Consider the following 9,757-nt stretch of genomic DNA (forward strand, 5'->3'; position numbering starts at 1 on the left):
CATCATTGAAGAAAACAGATTTCTAAAATCTGAACTTGAAAAATTAAAAGGAAAGCACATTGTGGATCCTTCTCATGAGTTAATTGCTGAAAATGAAAGATTAAATGATATGATTAAAAGGTTGAATGGTGACTTAGCAAAATTTGCTCAAGGTTCTAGTAACTTGGACAAATTACTTGCAAGACAAAGACCATTGTTTGAAAAATCTGGTTTAGGCTACATAGCCAAGGAAAATGCAGTTTCCAACACTTCCTCTATACAATTTGTGGCTTCTTCATCAAATACAAAACATATACCAAACAAATCGGGTATTGGATATGTTTCAAATTTTGAAGAAAAATTTGATGAAGTATACACAAGTGAAACTGAGCCTTCACCAAGAACTGATCCGAGTTCAAACCGGCCAGGTTTGGGTTATATTTTAAAAAATGAGGCTGCTTTTAAGAAACCATTTTTCTATAACAAAATCTCATTTTCGAAAAATCCAAAGAGTTTTAAAAATTCTGGTGAAAACATTTTTGCAAAGAGGAACGATTATAACAAAAATCAGTTTGTTAAAGGAAATGCGTCTCCTCCAAAAACCAGAAAATTTCAACCATTTAATCACTTCAAGCAATTTCACTCACCTAAGTTTCAGCGACACACATCAGAAAATCATTGTGTAAATTGCAAGAAAGTTGGTCACTCATATGAACAATGCTTCATTGAAAAGAGAGTTGTAGGAAACAAAGTTTACAATGTTGTTTGTGATTTCAATGCACTTGGGCAACCAAGATGGATTAACTTCAAAGGATCTAAATTAATTTGGATACCTAAGGCTACTTGAAACTCATCATGCAGATTTGCCTAGCATCCAAGAACAAAAAGGACATGTGGTACATGGATAGTGGATGTTCAAGGCACATGACTGGAAGGTCAACCTACTTCATCAAACTAAACAAGTATGATGGAGGTTTTGTGACCTTTGGAGATGATGGTAAAGGTAAAATCATTGCTGTTGGAAAAGTAGGTAATGAGCAATCTACTTTCATTGATGATGTACTTTTGGTATGTGGTTTGAAGCACAATCTTTTGAGTATAAGTCAGCTGTGTGATTTAGGATATTTAGTGATTTTCAAAAGATTTGAATGCTATGTTGTTAATGAAAACACAAATGAAGTAATGTTTGTTGCCAAGCGTTTTAACAATATGTATGGACTTACTCTTGATGAACTAAAAGATCAAAATGTAGCTTGTCTTCACTCTAAAGAATCTGAAAAGTGGTTATGGCACAAGAGATTGGGCCATGCAAGTATGTTTCAAATAAACAAACTTGTTAAGAAAGAATTAGTAAGAGGTCTTCCTTTGATAAAGTTTGACAAAGACATCACTTGTGATGCTTGCCAAATGGGAAAACAAACAAAAAGTTCTTTTAAACCAAAGGAAGACATCTCTACTAAAAGACCACTTGAGTTGCTACACATTGATTTATTTGGTCCAACAAGAACTCAAAGCCTAGGTGGTAAACATTATGGTTTAGTAATTGTGGATGACTACACTAGGTTTGGTTGGGTTTTATTTCTTGCACACAAAAATGAAGCCTTTTCGGCCTTTGAACCTTTTTGCAAGAAAATTCAAAATGAAAAGAATTTGAAAATCTCTTCTATAAGGAGTGATCATGGAACTGAATTTGAAAATAATTTGTTTGAATCCTTTTGTGAGGAATTTGGAATATCTCACAACTTCTCTTGTCCAAGAACACCACAACAAAATGGTGTTGTGGAAAGAAGAAATAGAAGCATACAAGAGATGACAAGAGTTATGCTTTGTGAGAGTAATGTTCCAAAATTTCTTTGGACTGAAGTGGTTAACACGGCTTGCCATATTTTGAATAGAACAATCATAAGAAAATTTTTGAAGAAAACCCCTTATGAACTTTGGAAAGGGTACCCACCAAACTTAGACTACTTACACATCTTTGGATGCAAATGTTTTGTTTTAAATAACAAAGAAAATTTGGGAAAATTTGATCCAAAGGCTTATGAGTGTTTGTTTGTAGGATATTCCACAACTAGTAAAGCATATAGAGTTTATCATCAAGATGCTAGAATTATTGAGGAGTCCATACATGTTACATTCTGTGATACTAACTTGGTACAAAGCATTTTGGAAGATTGTGATGCAGGAAATCAAGCTCAAAAGGAAGATGAAACCACTCAAAATAATGAAAAAGGAAATTCTGGTCAGACTGAACCAGAAACTGCAACTGCTGAAAATTTGAGAGACAATTCCATTTTGTCTCATGAATCTAAAGGAAATCCTGAAGCCAGCAGCACCCAGAATCCCTTGGCTTCTCAAACTGCCTCCAAGTCCACCAGACCTCGTGAATAGAGATTCTTGAAGAATTATCCTGAGGAATTTGTCATTGGGGACGTCTCTCATGGAGTGCAAACAAGGTCTTCCACTAGAAAGGAAAATGAAGGATCAAACATTGCCCTTCTTTCACAAATAGAGCCTCAAAACGTCAAGGAAGCACTCAGTGACCCTTCTTGGGTTAAAGCTATGGAGGATGAGCTTCTTGAGTTTGAAAAGAACCAAGTATGGACGTTGGTTCCAAGGCCAAGTGGAAAGAAAGTAACCGGCACCAAGTGGATATTTCGGAACAAGTTGGGAGAAGATGGTAGCATTGCAAGAAACAAGGCAAGGCTAGTGGCACAAGGATATGACCAAGAAGAAGGAATAGACTTTAATGAATCCTTTGCCCCTGTTGCCCGAATGGAAGCCATGAGAATTCTCTTAGCTTATGCTGCATATTGTGGTTTTAAATTATATCAAATAGATGTGAAATGTGCATTTTTGAATGGAGTGATAGATAGAGAAGTGTATGTGGAGCAGCCTCCTGGTTTTGAAAATAAAGAGCATTCTAATAATGTTTTCAAATTATCTAAAGCTCTCTATGGTTTAAGACAAGCTCCTAGAGCTTGGTATGAGAGACTTAGCTCTTTTCTTTTGAAAAATAGTTTTCAAAGAGGCACCACTGACACAACTCTAATGATTCTTTTATTCTAGTCCAAATATATGTTGATGACATTATTTTTGGATCAGCCAATGAATCCCTTTGTTCTAAATTTGGAAAACTCATGACAAGTGAATTTGACATGAATATGATGGGTGAACTTAATTTCTTCCTTGGGCTGCAAATTAAAAAAACTGAAAAAGGTATTTTCATTCATCAAGAAAAGTATGCCAAGGAATTAGTTAAGAAATTTGGTATGGAAAATGCCAAACCCATGGGAACTCCCATGCATCCTAGTTCTAAATTAGATAAAGGAGAAACTGAGAAAGATGTTGATGAGACTAGGTATAGAGGAATGATTGGTTCTCTTATGTACTTAACTTCCTCTAGGCTCGATATTGTGCAAAGTGTTTGATTGTGTTCTAGGTTCCAATCCAAACCAAAAGAGTCACATCTTTCTGCAGTTAAAAGGATCATTAGATATGTTCATGGCACATCCAATTTTGGTCTTTGGTATCCTAAGATTGATGACTTTTCTGCAGTTGGTTATTGTGATGCAGATTTTGCTGGTGATAGAGTTGATAGAAGGAGCACTTCAGGCTTATGTTGCTTCCTTGGGAAGTCCTTGAATGTTTGGTCAAGTAAGAAACAGCCAACTGTGGCTTTATCCACTGCAGAGGCTGAGTATATAGCTGCTTCTTCTTGTTGTTCTCAGCTTTTATGGTTAAAACCACAGCTTGCCGATTACAAATTAAATGCTGAAAATATTCCCTTGATGTGTGATAATATGAGTGCCATTAATATTTCTAAAAATCCAGTTTTGTACTCTAGGACTAAGCATATTGAAGTGAAATTTCACTCAATAAGAGAACATGTCCAAAAGGGGGATATTAGTATTCAATTTGTTAAATCAGAGGAGCAATTAGCAGATATTTTTACAAAACCATTAGCTGAGGATAGATTCTGCATGCTTAGGACTTGTCTAGGAATTTTGAGTTATTCTGGGTTGTCCTATATGTTTCATTAAATCCAAATCACCTCTGGGCCCAAATATGAATGATACATTTTGTGTTTAGTTGATATTTTTGTTGAGCTGTGTGTTTAATTTTTTTGAAAAGATTTTCATTTAATGTTTTTTATCCAAAAAGATTTTCAGTTTGATTTATTGTTTCTCAAAATTTAAAATTAATTTCCAGTTTTATTTTAAAATCAAATAAAATCTTTCTTTTATGAGGTCATGTCTTTTCGAGTCTTTTCAAATGGTGATGCAGTTGCATGGTTTTGGAAATTCACTTTTGGGTACGGTTACCAACACTCCCTCTCTTCCCTCCATAACTTCTCCTCAAACTCTTCGGTTTCTTCCCACTCACTTTACTGCTTCTCTTCCCTCAAAAGACTGAAACCTACCAAATGAGGAAGAAGACCATTGCTAAAAGGCCTCCTCGTGAAAAAGTGTACAAGCTTCCCTCAAAGCCTTCCACTCATTCCCAATACCAAACCTTTACTCCATCTCCTTCTCATCCTACCTCTCCTCCTCACTGTGACCCCATGGCTCGGACCAAAAACACTCCAAGATATCCTGCTCCTGCCAAACCGACGCCACCACCTAAGGCAACGCCATCCAAACTAAGCTCCTCGAAACCTAGTTCATCCAAGGGTAAGCGTCCTGCTGTTGAAGAACCTGTTCCTGAGACTACAAAACCTAAGTTAAGGCCTGTTCCTGTGCGCTCACAAAGAGGTAACCCTCATCGCCCTCTCAAATCTGTCAGAGAACCAGACATAGATTCTTTTGCTCACAAATCACACTACATGACATCTCACTCAGACTATAACCCACATCGTTTCAAATCTGCCATGAACCACGATTTTTATGAGGGAGTTATTCAGTATCGTACTTTATGTCCCTCTTTTCTTGCGGATTTACCCGAATTGAAAAAGAAAGGTTTTTCTTTTGTTGAAAATTTGGAATTTTTAGACTGGAATCACCTTTTCAAAATAAAAAAACCTATATATCCTCAGTTGGTCAAAGAATTTTATGCAAACATGACTTACAATGAAGGAAGTGTGCATTCTTATGTTAAGGGCAGAGACATTATCTTGAATAATGAAACTATCAGTGATTCCTTGAAGTACACTGATGTTGGGCCGTGTGCTTATACCTCTGTGAAATGGGATGAAGGTGTTGGTATCTCTTACCATGATGCTCTGGCTCACATTTGTGAACATGTTTCATTAATTGATGGCATCACACCCACTCACAAAGCCCTAGGATATGAACATGCTCAGTTGCACCGTATTGTCAACCACATCTTGATTCCTCAAAGTGGTTCATATCAAAGGGTTTCTTACACTGACACACTTGTTTTGTATGCCCTAATCACTAAAACAGAAACCTCTTTTGCCTACTTGATGGCTAGATACATGTTTGATTCTGTTCGAAGTATAAAAGATAAAGCACTACCTTATGGCATATTTTTAACTTGCATATTTGAAAATTTTGGTGTTGACTTGTCAAATGAGGATTACGAAAACAGACATTCATACCTAAAAGGGGGTGGTTCAGTGAAACAGCAGAAGGGACCAACTCGATCTGAGAGAGTGGTTCTAGATGATGATGATGAAGAGTTCATTCCTGATGACTCTCCTCCTTCTTCCACCGAGGGTATTTCCATCTCCACTGGAAAGAAATCTGCTCTGCTGAATGTGATCAAGGATGTCGCTCAAGAGTTTGTTTCCCAATCCAATCACATGATTGCCATGAGCAAGGAACAACGGAAGCTAGCCAGTAAGCATGAGAACTTCCTGAAGAAATCAAGGGATAGGGTGGCTGTGCTCATGACCTTCATTGACAACCTTCAAAATGATGAAGACATTGCCACTGATGTTGAAGAGGAAGCTGCTTCGGAGGGGAATGGTTCTGATGCCTAGGATTTGTCTCATAAAAACTGCTGCTGCTGCTGCTCTCTTTTTGTCTCATGAATTCTGTTTCTTTAGCTACTTTTGAACTGTTTCATTTTGGATGACTGTAATAACTCTAGATATTGCTGCACCTTTGGTAGTTTAGTCAGTACTTTGCACTATGGACTAACTCTTTTCTGCAAGATACAAGACTTTGTTTTTGTTGATCTTGTTTATTATCCACCCTTGATGACAAAATGGGGAGTAATAGCAATAGGATAATAGATCCTAGTACTTCTTTTGGGATTTTTGCTGCATTAATACTTGAGTTTGCATGCTGAATATTCTTTGCTGCATTTCACATGCTGAATCAGTTTGCTGATGGTATTAGCTTGATGTTAGGCTGATTATGTGATGTTGCTTATCTGATATCCTTTAGCCAAGATAAATGTATTTTAGCTATTTATTGTGCTCTCTTTAAGATCAAAGAAAAATAGGAACAAAGAGGAAAGCACAAATTCAAGGGGAGCTAATCTTGAAAAGGAAAGGGGGAGCAACATAAAAGCAAATGACAAAAATCAAAGGGAGTTTCTATACCTTACTCAATTTATTTCCTTTTGATTATTGCTTAAATCATGTTTGTCATCAAGGGGGAGATTGTTGAGTTAAGAAATTAACTAAATTAATTAGTAATGACAAACATTATTTTTGGGCAAAATAAATAATTAGTGTTGATTATTTATATCTACTTATTAACTAATTGTTTATTGTTGCAGGCCAAATTTCAATAGCCCAAATAGAATAAAAAGCAATCAGCAAGGATATTGGGCTGAAAGCAAAATTAAGAACCCAAGGAAAAGCAAAGAAAGAAGCCAAAGAAATCAAATCGGGCCAAGCATACCAATACCCGATCCAAGCCCGATCTGGTTTCAGAAAAGAAAATCCCTCTCTTTTGCTTAACCAAAAGCAACGTTCATCTCTCTCTCTGACTAAGTCAAATCAGCTTCAGAAAAGTAAGAAAGAGAAAGAGAGAGAGAGCTTCTTCACCAAGATAGTCACCAAAGAAGCAAGAAAGAGAAACTAAGCTTGAAAGGCAGAAGTCATCTCAACAAATCCAAACCAAATCAAGCTTAGGTTATAGGTAAATCATTTCCTCTTACATGCAACTCGGTCTCATCTCTTCTTCCTGATAAAAAGAGGTTTGCTGTTCATTCAGAAACCAAGGAGAGAAAACCAGAGTGTGAGAACAGTGTTCTATTAGGAAGTTCCTCTACTTGGATAATGCTTTCTTTCAAAGAAGCATTCGGCCAATACTGAAGAACTGCATATGAGGTTTGCGAATCTGGTTTTGCGCATAGCAAAGAGGCTGTTGATGAAGTCAATCTCCTTCATGTTTTACTGATTGTAATGTACTTTTCTAAGTTTATCTTTCTGTAATTTCTTGAGAGAAAAGGCATTGTGAGAAAGCTTAAGAAAAAGCCATGAGTGGAAAAAGGCTGAGAGATACACTTGAGAGAAAAGCCTAGAGTTATTTTCTGATTTTTTTAGGTTGATTAAGTGTCTTGTATCTTGTACCTGTAAGGTATCCCTTTCTTAGTTGGGTTAGCACTAAGAGGAATAGTTAGGTATTAGCATAGCCAATGTCAAGTTAGGTTAGAACTTGAGTGTGAGAGGATTGGGTCAATCCTGTGTAATTGGTGTATGTAATACTGTTAACTATAGTAAAATTCTTCCATGGTTGTGGAGGAGACTGGATGTAGGTTGCATAGCACAAGGCAACCGAACCAGGATACATGCTGGTGTTAGCTTTTCTCTTCTCTGCTGAGTTCTGTTTTCTGATATTCATGAGAAAAAAATAAATTGTCTCATAAATTTCCGATGCTGAGTTCAAACAGAACCTGAATTGAAAGTTTGTTTAAAAAGGGTAATAACAGCAACTTAAAAGGAAGGCATAGATTCAACCCCCCTTCTCTAAGCCTACCACAACCTTCACAAAGTGGTGGAGTCCGACAATTGTCGGTATGTAGGGAAGTGTTCTGAGTTTGGGAACGGGTGCACATGGTTGATTAGGCTAAGTCTCTGGGAGCACAAGGGTATTTGGGAGGTAAAACGGTACAACGGACCTCATACATGTCTCGTGACGTCGATCTCGAGCGACCACAGGAGTCTTGATTATCATGTGATATCAGCTTTCATCATGCCAATGGTTAGAGCTGATGTATCCGTCTGCATCAAGGTACTGCTAAATGCGATGGAGGCACACTTTGGGTTCAGGCCGACTTACAGGAGGGTCTGGTTGGCGAAGCAGAAGGCCGTCGCCCATATTTACGGTGATTGGGATGAGTCATACAACGGGATCAAGGCTGCACTTGAGTCTCCCGATGGAGGATGGCTACCTCCTGCTGCATATCGTGCATTCTGTATTAGACATGTGGCTGCAAATTTTGCCCTCACATTCAAGGGCAAGGACGCAAGAAGGCTTCTTGTGAATGCAGCTTATGCCAAGACTAAGGTTGAATTCGATTACTGGTTTGATATTCTACGGTCTGAAGACCCTGCCATGTGTGACTGGGGGAACAGGATTGACTATTCGTTGTGGACTCAGCATCGGAATGAGGGTAGGAGATTCGAACACATGACGACAAACATCTCCGAGTGTGTCAATTCCATCCTGAAGGGTGTCAGGAATCTTCCGGTGTGCTCACTGGTGAAGGCCACTTACGGGAGGTTGGCAGAGCTATTCGTTCACAAGGGGAGAGAGGCAGAGGCCCAGCTGGGAACTGGACAGGAATTCAGTCAACATCTGGTGAAGGCGATAAGGCCAATCTGAAGACGGCGAGGTGCTTCACGGTGACTTTGTATGACAGAGATAATTTGGAGTTCACCGTCTCAGAGACCACTCCTACTGGGTCATTCTCACTTGGTAGTTATAGAGTGTCACTCAAGGCTCAGACATGTAACTGCGGATATTTTCAGGCCCTTCATTATCCTTGTCCTCACGCCTTGGCCTGCTGTGCCTATTCACGGCTTACTTGGCAGCCGTATGTCCACCAGGTGTATCATCTTAGCTCGGTGTTCAGTGTGTACCGGATGGGATTCACCCCTCCCATTCCCGAGAGTTTTTGGCCGCCGTACGATGGGCCCATAGTCATACCAGATCACACCAAGAGGCATGCGAGCGAGGGACGTCCAAGGCCCACTAGAATCCGGACTACTATGGACGAGGCCAATCCGAACAGGCCCAAGAGATGTGGTCTGTGCAGGCAATCAGGACACATACGTCGGAGCTGTCCATAGGGCAGAGTCACCACGCGGACCGGGGTCGATGCGTAGATGTTGGTAGTTTCGTATTCTGCTCAAGCCTTTGTTGGAGTCGTTTTGGGTCGTTTTCTCTGGGATTTGGTGGGGTATGGTGTTGGAATGGTGGTACGAATGAGGTTGGTTCGAACTCCTTTTATAGGCAAAACATGAGTAATTCGAAACACCCTGTTTCGAATTACTATGGGCACCAAAACTTGAGTAGTTCGAAGCTACCCAATTCGAATTAGTGTGGATAGTGTGTGTGTAATTCGAATCACCTTGATTCGAATTAGTGTGTGTGTAATTCGAATTAGATTGATTCGAATTAGTGCTTGTGTGCGTGTGTGTAATTCGACATATACTAATTCGAACTATATAGAAACGTGCTTCTGGTTGATTCATGTATCATTTTTGCTTTTGGCTAAATTGTGAAATTTTAGTTTGCCATTGGCTTAAATGCACGTTTTTGCCTTTGATATATTTACATGTCCTTTTTTTTATATTATTTAGTAAATTTAATCATTAATATTTTAACTTAAATTATTATATTTATTCTTGACAAGT

Source organism: Arachis ipaensis, chromosome B01, assembly GCF_000816755.2.
Source record: "Arachis ipaensis cultivar K30076 chromosome B01, Araip1.1, whole genome shotgun sequence".
Classification (NCBI taxonomy): domain Eukaryota; kingdom Viridiplantae; phylum Streptophyta; class Magnoliopsida; order Fabales; family Fabaceae; genus Arachis; species Arachis ipaensis.